The sequence below is a fragment of the Curcuma longa genome, chromosome 8 (genome assembly GCF_044706935.1).
Source record: "Curcuma longa cultivar G26 ecotype Majalengka, Jawa Barat chromosome 8, ITB_CL_G26_1.1, whole genome shotgun sequence".
Taxonomy (NCBI): Eukaryota; Viridiplantae; Streptophyta; class Magnoliopsida; order Zingiberales; family Zingiberaceae; genus Curcuma; species Curcuma longa.
Window position 1 is genome coordinate 3,295,254 of NC_133868.1, and position 19,725 is coordinate 3,314,978.

A 19,725-nucleotide genomic window follows, 5' to 3' on the forward strand; every position below is an offset into this window, starting at 1 on the left:
TAGCCAGTCGATGAGGCTCCAGGGCAGGGATGATCGTCGATCGATCGAGCCTGTCTTTGTTCATCGTAGTACTCTCCGATATCACGATCAAGGATCAAAGGTTATCGTGGCCAAGGATTAGGTGAATGTTTTTTTTTTCTTTTCTAATTTTATTGTTCACGCATTAGGAAGTTGCGGTATTTTGGTGTATATGTTTACGTTTGTGAAATTTCCAAATGGCGCACCGAAGGTTGTCTCAGCTCATACGCTCTACTTTATTTATCCCAGATCAAATCATTTCGATCTTCTCTATTTACGAACCTAAAATATCCCTGGAAGAATTATCTTGATGGCTCTAAATTTGTAGCAAGAAGAGATACACATTTATCTTTTTTCATTTTTGTCATATGAGCAGTGTAGAATCGTGAAGGTAGTTACTTTTGGCAACAAATACTTTCGATGTTCTTGAACTTTTCAAACGTAAGACTATATTTATGTTAATCGAACTTCCATGGACCTTCATCGACTTTCATTTCTATCATACGATTAGTTTAGGGTCATCGAGATATTTTTGCAGAAGCACCTTGATGGCTTTGCACTTGTCAATCCATCTTCTACCAAATGACAGCTGAGAGTCCAAGGAGTAGGAATATCATCATATTTCATGATTTTGACAAGTGCATACTCTTGAAGGTATTTTTGTGAAGATACCCTGATGACCCAAAACAAGCCATTCGGGTTAAAAAAGAGAGAGCGAAAAATGTCCATTAAATTGTTTTGGAAAAAGACCGTAACAATCCATTTAAATATGTTTTAGCACTGAAATAATTTTATTTTCTAAATCTCTTTCTCATTAATCAACTGGTTCTTTTTTATTTGTCCAACATGATTAAGTTCTATTTCCTAAATATATATATTTTTAAAAAAGTGACTTAATTCCACAAAGACAAAAGGAGTAAGAGAGGAGGCTTAGCATTTGAGACAAAACAAAGTCGGATGGTGTTTTTTTTTTTTAAAACAAAAGTTCAGGTGCATCCTTTGAGAAATTTTGTCTATGTTTTCTCTTCCTTATTTATAGACTTGAGGTAGTAACTGGTATGTTCCCTTTTTTACCATACCACCTTGGGTTTCTAATCTAGATATTCTTAGTTGACCTTGAACACACTGAAATAGTTTACTAGACTGAAATTTAAGAAAATGGCAATTTCAAACTTCTAGAGTTCTAGGGCTCTCTTTGATAGAGCTGAGGTTTGCCTTTCACACTTATTGGATTTGTTATGGTTAATTCACTAATTATAATTGTTCTATGCATAACTAGGAATTTGTAAGTTGTACTAGTAGTTTTACAATCGTAGAGAAATAATTCTGAACAAATAGTTTACTCGAGAAATTAATAACCAAAAAAATTGCCTTTCCTGCAGATATCAACTTCTGATTTCTTATCTTTCACTCTTGTTCATGTTGGAAATACTGAAAAATACTTCTTCAAGCTGGTGACTGTAATACGGCCAACAATAATCTTCACGTACCTTGTCTTATTACTCGTTTTTTTCTTTCAAACATGTTTAACACCTCTAAGATCTTTCTTAAAGTATTTATTGAATGCCCCATCAGTAAAAAAAATCCTTATTTAATTTCAGAAGAAAACAATTACATATTTTACTTCCAAAAATAGTTCCTGAGAGAGAGGGCCGGTGCGTTGGCATGGTAGTCTTGCTATGCATGGGTTGGTACTAATTTATATGGTAACAAATATGGTAGGACTCAAATCTGAAATAGAACAGGAAATTTTTATTTTTAGTTCTTTGTTCTATCATCAAAAAAAGGAAGAACCATAATTGATGGTTTGCTACTATCTTTGTAATTCTTTTGCCTTTTGTTTTCTTTTTTGAAAAATCTAAAGATATAAACTGTTATGGCCTATAGTTAACTTATTATTTTCTTATATAAGAAAACAAGTTGGATTGTTCTTTATTTTCTGGCATTCTATAAATCATACCAGATACCATTCTATAAATCATACCACATGTTTTGGAGGGAATCTCATTCACTATGCCAACCTCTTGCTAACAAGATTGTTATTGAAGGATCATGAAGATAACTCCATATAGCTTTTAACTTCTAACATTGATTTTCAAATTATGTTTTCCTATTTTTTTATAAGGAGGATTAATATATGAGAGATGAGGAATCTATGAGAATTAGTAGATAAACTGAACACAGTTTTTATTTATAGTAAGACATGTCAATACTATATTTTATCCAACACACGCACAAAGACCTAAAACATACAAGCCAACACATACCTTGTAACTGTTTTCTTGACTTTAGACTTACTGGACCATTTATGAATGCAATACTAAATTTAGCTAATAGCTCACACAAGTACACTCATTGAAGAACTTGAACAATAGACAAACAACAAAGATTGGGACTCCAAATTTATTGAAATTTTATGACAACCACTATTTCATTGAAATATTGGAGAAGGATGCAAGATCACACGACGAAGAGTCTTGGTTTGTTCATCTGGAAGGGTCATAACTGCAGTAACTTCAGTTGAATCATTCTTCGTCAAGGGATCTTCAAAACATCCATAGGCTTGCTCTTTCTGAATATCTTCTTTCATGATTTTGTACTTCTTACGTACCTCAAATTCAGTTTTTTCCTTGGCCACAGTAACGCTTTTCAATTCCACTGGAGCATCCATCTTAAGATAACGCCCTCTTTCTGATGAACCACTTTGCGACACCATTCGGGGCTTCTTGGAGTTTGTTTGTCCTAACTGTTTAAGTCTCTCCTCCCTATCTTTTGCTTTGCTTACCTTACTATGGTGGCTCATATGCCCCCCAAAGGCTTGTGGATTTTGGAATTGCAGACTACAAAGTTCACATCTATAATGATATTTTGACCTCAATGGATTTGTTGGTGTATTGGGTATTGACTTGCCGCAATTGGGATATCTTAAATTATTACCATGACTTACATAACCTATATTTGAATCAAGGCGAGTATTCTGGGGATAGTTGTTGATGTTACATGCATGGGCCATCAAAGTTGATTTTTGGAAGCTAAAGTTTGGCAAAACCTCTCCTAAAGGTTGTTTCCCGAGAGAGGTATTGTGGGCGAGACTCGGAAATGGGCAAAGAGGAAATTCTACAGTAGATGAATGCTTGGGCACTACCAATTCAGATGCAGAACTAGTATGAACTTTAGCAGGTATGTTTGAAGTGGAAGAGAACATAAAAGATCCAACTAGCTTTGTTTGTGGATTAACAGAGTTTTTGGAATATTGGCTTACCGCATCAATGGGAATAGCTAATCGTTGATTCTCCATGGGAAGTTGAGTAACATCTTCGCCAGAACTAGAGTAGAAGTTATTTCTGATGGTTGCCATCTTACTCTCTATTGCAGAACTGAATGTGGCTCCTGGTGTAGGTAGCGGAATGAGTCACCGGTGATGGGTAGTTGGATTTTGAGGACCTCTAGGCAATACTTTTGGGGTTTATAAGTCATTTGGACCCTCTTTTGTAGAGGAAAGGAATGATAAGGCGATAATGAATTAAGGAAACTATTAAGGATTATTGGAAATTGATTCAATGCATAGCTTTCTTTTCAAGCTGGTATAGTGGACAGAATTAGAAGGAAACAAAGTAGCGTCGACTGTTACCAAATTAAAAAAGGAGGGCAATATATGTTCTGCAACGTGTTTCTTTGCTATTTGCGAGCTCTTTGGGTTTGGTTCTTATCCATGAGGAACTCCCTTCCATTCATGGTATTTAAACTTTTACTATTTGACCTATTCTCATGAAAAATCCAAATTGATAAATATGGAGGGCATTTGTTGTGTATCTGTTGCAAGTATTCAAGAGCTTGGACGGTTTCCTACCGTATTTACTCCTTGACATACATCACAAAATAACGGGGAAACTATGCAAGTGAAACCATTATTCAATTGAGTATTAGAAAAGGTTCAAAATATTTCTTTGGAAATAACATTTCCTTTACTTGAGAGAATTACCGAAGACTAAGTGATCAAAACATTTTTATAAATTTTCAATTTTGTTAACCTTACATTTTTCTTTTGATGGTGTATGAGTATTGAAAAACTAGATGGGATAAAAGAGGTAAAAGGCTAACAGAATTATAAAAAAATAGATTTTGTATGTGATTTTCTTCAATGTACATAAAAGATATTTATTTTCAATTGTTTTTTCTTTGTTGTTATTATTAGTACTTTTGTTAAATAATTGTGATTGGCTATATTTCCCATGATGAGTTTTGTACTCAAAAGTACTTATGAATTTCATAATTTGCTTTGTAAACTTGTGGCATGTAGTGGGTCAATGCATTGTGTTAACATAAAATAGGGATTGTGCTGTTGTTGAGTGTTAGGTTAATTGGAAATTTTCATAAGACCACAATACGATCAATATTTATTGAAGTGTTTTGGATTGTTTGGTAGCAACACGTATAGAATGTCGATATAGTAGACGTAAAATTGTTAAGATGAAATTATGGAACTATTATATGTTTAGATGGTAAAACGAGAGAAAATAGATTGAGATGGCATGGATATCTTTAGAGGCGATTTATATATTCTATAATTTAGAATTATGGAATATATTAGAGTGGACTGTATGAATTGTAGTTGGAGACCAAATAAAATATTTGTCAAAAGATGAGTAAATTGATTTGAATATTACTAGCATATGCTTGTATAGATCTTAATTGAGGATAAGATTCATGTAGTTGACCCTAGATAGTTGAGAAAAACATGATTTTTGATGATGAGGAGGATATACAGAAGGAATATATATATATAAATATATATATATATATATATATATATATATATATATATATATATATATATATATATATATATATATATATATATATATATATATATATATATATATATATATATATATATATGTATATATATATATATGATTAATTTAAATAATTGTCTGGTCCATAAAACATATTTATAATTTACCTTCTAATAAGATCTAATTTTAAATTATACACAATATATCAAGAGGCTTAAAAACCTTATTCACGGCGTTATCAATTGACTAAAAATATACTACATAAGTTTTTATTTGTTGATTTTTGGATTTATTCAGTTTAACACAAACTAAATTGTTCACTTTCATGTATACTAAGTCTCTTTCATGTAATCCATTCTTGTGTATATTAATTTGGTCCAAACCCTACCAATAGGCATAGTTTTTATTAGCTAATTGAAAATTTTAAGCAATATGCTACTCTAATAGTTTGAGTCACACGGCTAGAAATAAAGCATTCATTCTATAGTTGCTTTGACACTAATCATTAGTAGGCTAATGTTTGTTACTAAAGTTAGAATTAAGAGAAAAATTGGAACACATGGACTATTTTGGAAAGCATGACTTAACTGTCTAAATTCAGTGAGTTATGATGATAAGAAGCGTACTAATTTGGTTACACAAATATCTGTTATACTTTATCTACTATTGTTAACACAACTACACTTGTTGACACTTCAGATTCATAAATGTCTTTTCTGTATGGAATACCTAGTTGTGTTCAAAGCGTAAACTAGATATATATGCCAAACTCTATAAAATTTAGTCCATAGCTACTAATATATGGTCATAGTAAAGTCATTTAGATGATGCTTGCCCATAAAGGTATTAGGAATATAAGATGCCTTTTTGTTTCTCTCGTGGACCTTTCCAAATGCTTTATAGTACTTATGTGTACTTAGATATGGTATTGGAAGTAGTTATCCATCTATATGTTTGACATGAATGCTTCTTAAAAATTTGTGCAAGTGATCAATAGGTATTATAATCTAAGCTAGAAACAATTTGAAAGTTGAATTAAAAATTTAAAATTTGAATTAGTTTGATATACACAAATGTTTAATTATGTTAGCTTGACATATTAGGAAAGTAATTAATTAGTTTTTCTATTTTATTTTATTTTCTTGTTGTGAAAGAACTCCCCATATATTTGAATCCATAGCTTAATTAATGTTCTGAAAATTGAGCTAGAAATCGAACTTGTAAAGCTACCGGGTTGATGGTCTAACCCAAAAAAATAGTTCTAAATAATTATTTATATTTTTATATGTGACAAATATATTATATGAGTTAATAACCATATTAACAATAATATTTTGATCAATCAAACTATCAACTCATAAAAGAAAGCCATAAATATAAATTATATTTTATATATCAAAACACTTTATATAAATATAATAAGCTTATTAAAACATTAATTTTAAATTACTTGAAACATATAAAACTTGTATATATAAAACCTATTCTAGCTTATATCAGCTAATATATAGTAAAATGCATATAAATTCAAAGTAAAAATTTTATAACACACAAATTATACTTGTATATTACCAAAGCTTATGTACTATATATAGAGGTGACAAATGAGTCAGTTTATCTACCTTTTGGTTCAGTATAGTTTGGACTGTGTTACGTTGGACCTAACTTGGGAATTGGGTTGGGTTGGGCGACAACGGTTTAGGCCAGACGTGATTGCAATATGGGTTCAATATTGAAGGTGTATGAAGTGGCCCAAGTACCCTTAATTTTAAAAGACATCTAGTTTTAGGATATTTTGATTAAATTATCTAAAATTACCAAATTGACCCAAACAAATTTCAAAAATTTCCTAATAGATTTTCTATTAATACCACATTTTAAATTAAGATTTTTTTTTTCATTTTTTTTTTTTCTGTTTTTTCCCTATTATTATAGTTTTTCTATTTCCTGAATTTTTGAATGTTTTTCTTTATATATATATATTTTATATATTTTCTGGTTTTTTCTTCTATTTTTATTATTTTAAATATTGTTATTTTTAAAATTATTTTTTTGGCATGTGTGCTCATGCCATGTTGGGCTATGTAATGCAAACAATAAAACGCCATGTAAAAATTGAAATACTTGGCCACTAGATTAAGAATTTTATATTAACAATTTCCATTTTCATTGATTTTATACCAATCGGTTTATAAATTAAATTAGACTAGATTGATTCTGAATTCATGGTATCAAAAACACTACCTATAACTCCAAACTAGGGCTGTAAATGAACTAAACGTTTTGTGAACAAGCTTGGTGCTCGGCTTGGTAAGAGTTTGTTTATGTTCGTTCAATACACAGGATCAATTAAATGAATAAGCTCGAACAACTCGTTAAATTAAATGAATAAGCTTGAACACCTATGTGTTCAACTCGTAATGTTAGTGAACAATGTTCATCAATAAAACTCTTATCAACATGTTAAATAAACAGAGAAACTTTCAAAATAAACAAATAAGTTTGTACTATCAAACTCAATAAGCAATCAAACAAACTTAAAATGTAAAAGTTTCAAATAAGCAAACAAGTTTGAATTGAGAGCTTGATAACATTTAAACGAACCAAGCTTTAACCAAGCTCAAATTTATAAAAAAGAAACCAAACCAAGCTTAAACAATCATTTTGACGGTTTGGCTCATTTTAGGCTCGACTTGGCTTGACTTGGCTCGGTTATCTTATTAAACAAGCTTGAACACCACAAAGCTTGGCTCGTTTACAACCTTACTCCAAATTAAAAAAAAATGAAGTGGTGTGGTGGATCAATTGCCTAGGAGAAAATGGCTTTCACTATGTCTTTGTTAGGCTCCTTTATCAAATTTTTTGCAGTGAACATTTTTTTTATTATCATTGTTGCTATGTGTTTTTTCGTTCTATTGTTTCTTGTTAATCTAGAAAATGAGATACTTGTTATGCCATAATATTTCAATGTGTGATTATTTTTGCTTCCTAACCATGACCAAATTGTGAACTTATGGTTTATTGTAATTCCAGATTCAAGAAAAATTATAATTTGTTTTTATCTCTACACAACTTTATTGATTTTATGCTAATTCTTTATTATGATCCTAATAGAAACTAAACATCCCTAGAGAATGTACCTATTTCCAAAATTACCAAACTGTAATGAACCGTGAACAAATGTGCATTAGAGAAAAGTGAGTGGAATACCCCGTTACATTGAGATCCTATTCATGATAAAACACCACAATGGGTGACATTAGGTTTGTTTCACAAAATGAAATTGACTAATAATGGAGTGGGTGCTCTTGGATGGTAGAATAAAGTAAAAAAGAAACAGAAACATATGTTCATAATTTGTTCAAAAAGAAAATGAAACAGATATATATCTTCATAATTTGTTCAAAGCATGGAATGGATGATTCAGTGTCATTCCTATGTTTGGTTTGCCAAAATTGTAAGTCAGACAAACTAAGGTGGATTAAGAAGAAATAATTAATCTATGAATTTGGATTCTAGGGCTATTCTTTAAACTTAAATATAAGAATAGTTATTCTATCAAAACATTTGCTATTCTTGTAAAGCAAACATACAGGTACAACTGAGGGCCACACTAATCATGAGGTGTATTGACTTTATCAGGAGGATGGGAACAAGGTATTCTAGGTGAATTTCAAAATATCCACAATCATGCTAGATTGGAAGGTAGGGTTTTTTAGTCAGTTGCTTGTAAATTTGTTGTTTCCCAACCCTTAAACAGTTAAACTTCAAGACGAGAAGCAGTGTTGAATCTCAATTGATTGGTCTCATCTCACCTTATATATATTCCATATCATGGGTCTTGTGTAATGTCATTTCTTCAGCGATACCAAGAACATCTAGATCTTTTCTCATTGTATTAGGTGAATTTGTCTTTATTTGTTGCCTCCTTATAACATAAGTACGCTTCCAACTTTGAAATCTAAGGACCAACTTTTGGTATGGCCATATCTTAATCGTGGCTGCAGCTTCTCCTAATTGATTGGGCATGCTACATCTATTTCTCTCCTCAACATCTCATTCCTCTTACACTACAATTTTGTATAAGTTTTTTTAACTACCAAAAACTCTTAATCATGCATTATGTTTGGTGGTGCATTGGTCACATATAAATTCTTCAACTACAGAGCAAGAGAAAACTTAAGGAATACTACATTTTAAGAATCCAACTTTATGCTATCAACCATATCTTCATTTTTCTTTTTATCTTGATGAATAATTGATCCAACTACTATGGTATAAATTTCATTTTATTAGCAGTGGAAATTACATTGCATTATAGTATTTCTTTGCTGAATTTTCATCATGGAATAAATAAGTTTTTGTGTTTAAGTCTTGTGTTCTCTTTTCAGTACCATGACAACTTAAGTATCAGTGTGCACAGCACTCTACTAAAGGATTTGTTCTTCTTATGGTTGTGTTTAATTCTCTGTTCTTGGGGCTCAAACAAACTATTTGATGTGAAGCTATTTCCTGACAACACTATCTATGCATTCCCAAACACATCCATCTAATTTTCAATTCTATAACAATTTGTTTTGCTCTCCCTTCATATGGTATATGCTTCAGAGAACACTAATGTTTTGATCTCATTATATAGATAATCTATATCAGAGTTCGTAGTCGATGTGGGACAACCAATCATAATTCCACTATTGTCCTAGTCTTGAAGGAAAAGAACTGGATGGTGTTCAATCTCGTATTTCTGCACATATCTTGCTTTGGTGCTTTGATTGTTTCTCTCAGTAGTTTCCTACGATTTAATCAATATTATGTTTACTGTGGTTAGTTTCTTGGAAGTGATGTCTTATGAATTGAATAAACTTGCATGTTTCATTGTTACAAACAGCCAAGGTGAGAGAAGCGTTGACTAGTGTTTTATACAATTTGCTTATTATATCATTCTAAAATCAAGCAGTTTGAGATTCTTTCATGCTGGTTTTGCAAATCTTACATCATTCGGACCAAAATTCTTTAAATTTATGTTCAGGTTTGAAATTGCTCATCTTTTTTTTTTTTTGGAAAAAAAATTCCTGTTTCAGTTTCAGGATTGTAGAGTAAGAAGAGTTTGTTTACAGCAATAGGTGGTCGGGATGACTGAAGATGGGAGACTTTATAGAAAGAGAGAAATATGACTTTGAGGTATTTTGCAATATGCTTTTGTTTTGAATATTTTCAAAAATTTTAAGGTTTTAATAATTATTATAATGCTGACAATTTTATATTCAGTGTGAGTTGATTTTTTTTCTTATAAATTCAAATTTGACTCTTTAATTATACTACACAATGTTTCAGAATCTTATACCTATGGAATCACACAAGGATTCTTGTAAATCTCTACTTTATGAATATTTATTAGGGGAAATTTCATTACACTTTCCAAAGTTTAACTTTGGTTTACAATTAAGCCATTTTCCCCTTTAGGGTTTAGGGGTTGGGTTATAGTATTAAGTACAAAAAAATTTTCAAAACGAAAAAATTTAGTTGTTCAAGGGGTGTGCTGGATAAGAAGTCCGGAATAACAACCTGACATACCTCGTGAGCAACTAATTTATTTTCGTTTTGAATTTTTTTTGTGCTTAATATTATAACCCAACTCCTAAACCATAAAGGGGAAATCTTAAATGACTTAACCGTACGTCAAAAAAATAAAAAACAATAAAAAATGACACTGTTTATTGTTCCAGGTGCTCGGAAGATTTTCGGATGCCCTGAATCTGATGTTGCGCACGGATTGCGTATTTTAAGACACACAGGGTATTAAAACCTTATATATATATATATATATATATATATATATATTCTCTTATGTGATATGTGAGCTTGTTTAGATGTTAGAGCATCACATTTGTAATGTGATGACCATCAGTTTGGCTCTGAAAAATATTTTTTTTCTTATTGATTTTTTATATGATTGAGAGTTTCTCTCCTCATTTTCTCAAAATGTTGAATTACCCATCCATCTATTATGTTGTGGTAATTTGCAACTATAAATAAAACACATATGAAAGGATTAAATCTCGTTGTGCAGAATAGATGATAAAAAAAGAGAAATCATAAACGGGAGCCACAACTTCTCATATATACAAAAAATTAAAATTAATAATTATATATAGAATTATATATACATATATGCCCACTATAAAAAAATCGCAATTTAGGGACGAATTTTGTGACGAATTTTATAAATAAATTCATTGTAAAAAAATTTGCGATGAATAAATTCTCGTTGCTATTAAGTCGTCGCCAAGTTCTGCAACAAAAATTTAAAATTTCATCACAATATGTCGCGATAAAAAAAATGATTCGTCGCCAAATTTGTCGGCCATCGGCGACAAATTCTACATTCGTCGTCGATCGACGACGAACTTGGTTTCGTCGCCTATCAGCAATGAACGTAGAATTTGTCCCCAATTGGCGACAAATTTAGATTTTCGTCGCCAATTAATGATACATAGTAATTTACGATATGTTTGCATTCCTAACCATCCTACTTATTTTTGCATTTTCTCATATATACAAACGATGGATCGGATCGATTCAAATTTTACAAACAACCTGTTTAACACAATAACTTATCTATTCATACAACACAATTTGAATCTATACATATCACATATACATATCAAAATGATAAACATTCCTTCAAGTCATGATACAAAATCCATATCAAACATTCTTTAAGCTATGATACAAAATCCAAATGACAAAATACATATCAATAAATCACCAAGTAATGATATCCAAATGACAAAATCCATATTAAGTCTCAAGACGAGAGAAAGATACAAAATCATTGTCGTCGTCTTCTTCCTTGGGAGACACTGCTTCATTCTCCTTCCATATGTCTTATCTTCCTATATAAGAAAACAAAGAAAGAAAAAGTATCACTCTTAAAAAGAAATATATAAATTAAATATTTAAAGACTTACTTCTTCTGATATGAATTTCTGAATTGCAATACATTAGTTAACCTCACAATCCTGTTATAAAAAAATTAACAGTACTAATAAAAATTGTGTAAATGAAGGATTTACAAACTTAATCAAATAACAAATATTAAAAATATTAATTTTAAGAAAAAACATTCATACACAAAAAACTCATGAAGAATCACCACCATCATCGCCGTCATCACCATTATCACGAGAAAGCGGGAGAAATCTGTTGTCGATGCAACTCGTTAATTTCTTGATCTCTTTGTCTCTTTTTCTGATTCATTTGCATTATTATGTCCTTCAAATGACTAAGCTCTTTATTCAAATTATGTATTTGTGTCATTACGGCTGGGGAGGTGGTAGAAGATGTACCAGCAACTCTATGGGTTCTGCTCAAAGAACTCATACCCAATATCCTTACCCCCTTTGGATCCCTACTTGCCTCTAGCTATAAACTCAGATCATTCTCAACAAATGACTCAGATCCATCATTATCGTTACTAGCACCTAAATGTTGCTGTGCGAGCTCTAGCTCATCATATTTATCTTGTATTATCATAAGAAAAATTAAAATAAAATAAAATAATAATATTTTAGAAACATATATAATATTCATTATATCTAGTAAACACATTTAATATAACGATAGAGCAGATACACAACTAATAACATCTACTAATAGAATATAAGTTATATTAGATTAAAATCATGGTTAGAAATAATGAAATAATTTGAAATATATTAAAATTTAAGTGTTTGAAAAAAATTACCAATCTACGTATATGCTCATCGATATTGATTGAGCCGGCTGCATATGTTGTAGATAAGTCTCCAGAATTATAAGCTTGATCGAGTTTATTCTATTGACTCCTTTTTCTGCACTCTTTAGTTTCCCAAGAATTGAAGATCTTGACCCAATTTTCCTCGATGATGCGGGGCGACTTTTTCCTTTTGTCTTTGCGTGATTAAGTATATGTTGGATGTGATTCCCTTTTTTTTTTTTTAAATTCTCTTTATTTTCAATTCTTCATTAGGGCTCCAAATGAACATCCACTGGAATGAGAAACAAATAATTGATTATATATTCAACATTAATTTCATATATAAACTAAAGGGGATATGTTAACTTAAACTCATTTCACTATAGTTCTTTTATGGGATTAGGAGTGTTTGTATAAGTCATCGAATCTCCTCGCCAATAGTTATTCACAATTCTATTAATCTCATGAATAACATGTACAGAATTGCCAAGTCATGTGTTGAGCAGTGACTTTTGATGCATAGTCTTTGTAGTATAGGAGTTAAATGCAAATAAAATAACTGAGTGTATGCTTTACGTCGTTGTTGATTCCTTTTGGTAATCTTGTATCTAGCTTGATTACAGAATTTATATACTTCTGCATTTTCATCATCTCCCTAATATAACATACAACCAGCTTTGCAAGTATTAATTCTTTCCATCGGAAGATCTAAGTCTTTCATAAGTTTTTTTATATTATAAAAATCATTGGCATTATGTGATCACGCGGCAATGCCTCTCTAATAACTTGAACAAAATCATTAAAATAATTTTTAGACACATTATGTTTGGCCTTGACATTCAACAATCTTGCTGTGAGAGATATTTAGTGTGATTGTCACAATTTGACCACACTAGTTCATTTGCAGCACTCAATAATTCCTAAAATTGGAGATATAATTCATTATTCACATTTTTACCAACTTTTGGTAGTTCTATCTCCTCCAATGGTGATGCATAAGCAGTAAATATTTGTTCAATTGATGGAGGAAAACTAGAACTTGTACCACTTAGTTTAGCAATGAAATTCTGACCCGCTGCATCAATTACCATCCTCTGATGTGGATTTAATTGATCATAATAACTCTGATCCCCACTAATTGAGACTTGTATGTTTTGTCCATAATCCTCATCATATATGAACGATTCACCATGACAAATCAAATTATAGTAATTGGGGGTGAAACTAAATCTATAAAGATGTTCTCAAATTTTATCACGTTGTAAAAATTCACCATTGTGTCATTTTTTGCACGGACATCTTATCATATCTCTATCCATAAACTCAACATTACTAGAAGCAAAATTCAAAAATTATTTTAACCCAATAATAAGCTCATCAGTTAAACTCCTACATTTAGGTAAGTTCTTTTTATACATCTAACTTCTTGCTTTTTGCATTTTTTCTGTTTTTAAATTTTAAAATATTAAAATATTAACTTTTATCTATTACAAATAAAAACTAGTATAAACATGATTAATTCCTACTAAATTGGAATAACAAAAACTAACATTAAAATAACCATTGTTATAGCTAAATACTTTCCACTATCAAAAAATAACTATTATTGTAAATATACCTAAAGCCGGTGACAAAGACGAGTATCTCTCCAATTTCTTTAAGTCTACGCATAAAATAGACCTGCACAAACAACATTATAAAATCAACAATTAAATATAATATGCACAAATAAATATTGTTAGTAAACTAAATTAATATCACAAAAAATAGAAGTCTTAAAGCTACTCAGGGCTTAATTAGTTCGGAGCTAGCAAAACTCACAGTGAGGAATGAGCTCGTAAACAAACGAGCTCGCAATCAGTCGAGCTCATGGTCAGTCGAGCTTGTGGCCAGCGCCCACCGATCGCGGCTAACAACCAACAACCACCAACCGTGGACAACAGCCAACAGCCAGTGACGACCATTGACCGCTGCTAGCGACGATCACTGACCGCTGCTAGCGGCAACCATTGACCGCGGCCGGCGGCCAGCGGTAACATCTACCACGGTCACCCGCCCCTGGCCAACGACCGTCGAGGTGCGGCCCGCGGTCGTCGGGCATCGACCCCTGGCTAGCGGGCGCTAGCCCTCGTCCCCCGACCCCCGACCCCTGGTCCGTGGCGAGCCATCGACACCATGCGAGGAGGGGGGAGAGGTCTCAACGGGAGAGGAAGAGCAGAGGGAGAGGGAGAAATACTAGATCTATATCACGACCTTCAATCGTTGGAGAGATCCGACATCGGCAGCGGAGAGGCGATGACGGTGTGCATGAGAGATCTGCGAAAGGGAGAGAAAGAGAGAAGAGAATGCGATTTAGGGTTTAATGCCCTAACGTTGGCGACGAATCTGTTCGTTGCCAACGCCAATTTGGCGACGAAAAGTTAATTTCGTCGCAAATTGGTGACGAAAATACGTTTTGTCACCAATTTAAATGCGATGAATTAATATTTGATCGCGTATTCGCGATGAATAATTCTTTCGTCGCCGAATTACCAACGAATTTATTTTTCATCGCCAAATTTGTAATGAAATTTTAATTCGTCGTAAATTAGCGACGAAATATATTTTCATTGCAAATTAGCGACGAATTTGATGATAAAAATATTTTTCATAACGAAGTTTACGATGAATTTAATATGTTGCTAATTTTGCAACAAATTTATTTTTGTTGTAAAATTTGTCGTAAAATTGCGATGAAAATGTATTTCGTTGCAAAATTTGTTACTAATTTGTGACGAACATTTTTCGTCGTTAATATTCATTCCAAATTTACTAATTTTTTGTAGTGGCCAAAAATATGGACAGCAATGCAATTTGTTTTATTCTATTTTGTAGGATTTCAAAAGATTTATCTTTGCGTTGTTTGGCCTTTAGTTCAGTCTTAATAAATTGCTCTGGTGGGCATTAATTGTAATCAGTGACCAGCAGATAAAACGTGAAGCCTCCACTAAAAAAATCAAAATCTCCTTTGAAAGAGATTCCTATAACTCTCCATTCAGATCCTTCGCTGAAGTCAATACTTCTTGTATTATTTTTTTTCTTTCAAACATACGTTGCCATAATTAAGCAACCAAACAACGTGAATGTCACTTCCTCTCCTACTAATTCCTTCTCGGTCAATACTGCATTGTAAATGCAAGGACAAACCCCTTCTGCAACCATAATGGCTCATGGGGTCTCAACAAGATTTCTTCTTCCTCTTTTCCTCCTCATTTCTCTTGGTGTATTTCTGCTTCCTCATTTCTTCATCATGGAATCAATGACATCACCGCCGTCCCCCCAAAGGGATGAGAAATCAAATGCTTTCCAGCTAGATCGCAACTCCTTTCCTGAAGGTTTCATATTTGGGACTGCTAGTTCAGCATATCAGGCATCTTTTCCTGGATAGCTCGATCTTTTTCTTAAAAAAGTCAAGAAGAAAGATGTTTGTAAAATTCAATGTTTGTTTTGGTTGATTTAATGGTGACAGTATGAAGGCGCAGCAAATGAAGGCGGCAGAGGGCCAAGCATTTGGGATACCCTCAGTCACAGACACCCAGGTTTGTTTTTTCTTCTTTTACTTTCTTTTTCTTATCGTGTGTGCGTGCCCATTTTCTTTACATTTTTTCTTTTAAATTGACATGAAGAAACTATGTTCTCACGCAGAGTTAATAGCTGATGGAAGCAATGGGGATGTAGCAGTTGATTCTTACCATCTCTACAAGGTAGATTAGTTCTTTTCCATCTAAAAAAAAAGATTTGCCCCAAATTTTTTTATTCAAATTTCTGATTAATAATTAGATGAAATCACAGGAAGATGTGAGCATCATGAAGAGAATGGGCATGGATGCTTACAGGTTTTCCATCTCTTGGTCAAGGATTTTACCAAGTAATTATTACACAAACTTTTTTCTCTCTCATATTTATGTATATATATTCGAGTAATACTTTGTAAGTTTACTTCAGCTGGAAGCTTAAGTGGTGGAATAAACAGGGAAGGAGTGGATTACTACAATAACCTCATCAATGAACTAATAGCCAATGGTCTGATAAAATTCCATCTTTCCATTATCTTTTTTTTTCCTCTTTTGTTTTCTCAATTAAAAAAAAAACAAATCCTAATATTTGCAGGTTTGCAGCCATTTGTGACACTCTTCCATTGGGACTCTCCTCAAGGATTGGAAGATAAATATGGGAGTTTCTTAAGCCAATTAATTGTGTGAGCACATAGTTTCTGCACTTAAAAGTTTCAAGAATCTGAACATGAAAAATTAACTTGTTTTTCTATTTCTTTTTTACGTTATGTTTCAGTGAGGACTTCAGGGATTTTGCAGAGGTGTGCTTCAGGGAGTTCGGGGACAGGGTGAAGCACTGGACGACCTTCAACGAGCCATGGACTTTCGCTTTGATGGTGTACCCTGATGGAGACAAATTAGGGCAGTGTTTTCCTTGGGCATCAGGGGAGTGTCATGTTGCAGATCTGGGCAGGGATCCCTACACAATTGCTCATCATCAGCTTCTGGCTCATACAGCTGCTGTGGCTTTATTCAGAGAAAAATTCCAGGTGCTGCTCCCATCGTGCCTACTTACTAGGGGTTTTTTGTGATTATGGTCGGATTAGGTTTTCTTTTGAATCCAATAGACATGGTCAACCCCAGAGATTCAAATGATCTGGGTAGATTACATGTGAAGATTTACATAAATAGACATGGTCAACCCTAGAGATTCACTCCCATATTAGTAGCATTATTCTAACAAAAAGTGACATACAAGATTCACATCCCTAGCTAACATTTAGTATCTGAACAGCAGCACTATCTAACGGGGTCCATTGCATCAGCTTCCTTTTCTTAAAGTCTTATTTGTTAGTTAACCTAACTTTTCAAATATCTTTAGTTCAGGCTATGCAGAAAGGCGAAATAGGGATAGCCCTAAACTCCCACTGGTTTCTACCCTACAATGGAACAGAATCTGACCATGAAGCTGCTTCCATGTCTCTTGACTTCATGCTTGGATGGTAGGCATGCCATCAACGCCATCATATATAAAGCTGATGATTATCAAGCAAAAATCAAATCAAATCAAATTAAATCCATTATTAATTAGTCATTACTCTGCTTATGGTTTGTCTGTCTTTATATATACAGGCTTATGGATCCCTTAACTCAAGGGGATTACCCTGCAAGCATGAGGACTAATGTAAAAGACAGGTTGCCAAAGTTCACTGAGAGCGAGTCCCAAATGCTTAAAGGATCATTCGATTTCATTGGAATCAATTACTACACCAGCCTCTATGCCTACAGCAATCACCCTTCCGCTCATGCGAACCCTAATTTTTACAGTGATCAGCATGCTATTCAAACAGGTATATATAATTAGGGAAAATTTCATTTTATTCCCTAAGGTTTATTTGCTTTTGAAATGCCCTCCCAATATTTTAAAAATTGTTGAAATGAAGGAGATAATGGAGCGATGATGACTTAATTTTCTAATTCCAATGAAATGAAATCGCATGTTTGCATGTTGTCATTTCACTCACAGTGTTGGCGGTTGGTGGCTAAAATGACAAGATTTTTTAAACTCTGGGAGCATCGAATCTTGATGATCTTAAAACTCGAGGCTGATACTTAAAAAAAAAACAATAAAATTTTGCGGAGCAACATGATTTTCCCATATAAGAATGTACATTTTGATAATTTGAGTGATTTTTTTTTTAACCTTGCAAAGTTTTGAAACAGGGAAAAGAGATGAAGTGCTCATTGGTCCGAAGGTGAGAACATTTTTATTTTAAACAATGTGGAATTTCTTGGTCCTTCTAAACCTGGACCGGTCGTCAAATATATTCGACCATGAATCAGTGATTTAGGTCTGGTAATATTAGGGGAGAGCGCTAAGTTGAATCGGATTTTCAACTAGCTCAATAGGAATTTCTTGACCGGCTCAACAGGGTTTTTTCTTCATTTAATTGAATTGGAATTTTTTTTTGTTCATTTTTAGGCTGCTTCAGATTGGTTGTTCATCTATCCACCGGGATTGAAACAACTCTTACTCCATGTAAAGACCAAATACAACAATCCAGTGGTGTATATTACTGAGAATGGTGAGTTGATTTCCACAAGCTTGGTGCATTATTATTCTAGAAAAAAATATCAATACTTCAGGTAAATCAGGGATTTGTTCAACCCCTAGAGTTTATCCTCCTTTTCAAAATGCCCTCAGAGTTCTAAAACCATGAAACTAACCTTCAGGATTTTCGAACTCTTGTTTCACTTCTTGATCATTAACACTGCCAACAAAAGAAGCAATGTGGCACATGTGTATGTTGTTTTTTTAAGACAAATTAAGAGGTGAAACAAAGAATTTGAAAATTTTAGAGGTATTTCGTCGATCCTAAAAATGCGAGAGCGCAGATTTCCCAACTAGAACCTGAAAGTATCTCTGTTTCAAATACATCTTTTATTGATTGTTATTAAATTGATCAGGCGTTGATGAAGTCAACAATGAAACCCTATCACTGGAAGACGCACTGAAGGATGATGCAAGAACAACCTACTTTGAACAGCATCTCTTTTATCTAAATCAAGCAATCAGGTTTTTCATTTTTTTTTCTTCCCCTCATAGTCTATGAAAAAGTTGTATAAATTTCACGAGCAACTCATGTGTTATGATATTTTGCACAACTACAGAGAGGGTGCGGATGTGAGAGGATACTTTGCATGGTCTCTTTTGGATAACTTTGAATGGAGGTCAGGGTATACAGTCAGGTTTGGCTTAAACTTTGTGGACTACAAAAATGGATTGAAGAGGAGGTACCCAAAGAAATCTGCCATTTGGTTCACCAAATTTTTGAAGGGATGAATTTAAAATCTTGATGTTATTAATTTTTCTTTGTATGAACAAATTAGGGAAATTGCTATTGCTCATTAAGGAATTGAACATGGTGGTGCAATGCTATTTTTGAGGTTGATTTTGGAAGACCAAAAGAATTATGTTGTGTGAGTTCAAGTCTATTTGGATTAATATAATTTTGATTCGGATTAAGGATTGCCATTAAGCAAGTAATATGTTTAGTTCTTACTAGATCGTGTTATATTATGACTAGCAATCGATTTAATCGATTGTGGAGCGGATGGAAGGTTATTTAAAAAAAATAAG

The 19,725-nt window shown here is 32.8% G+C and overlaps 1 pseudogene; it reads left to right on the forward strand.

Annotated features, from left to right (window-relative positions):
- LOC141832844 (beta-glucosidase 12-like) lies at window positions 1-19,469 on the forward strand (annotated as a pseudogene).
- The last annotated feature ends 256 nt before the right edge of the window (window positions 19,470-19,725 follow it).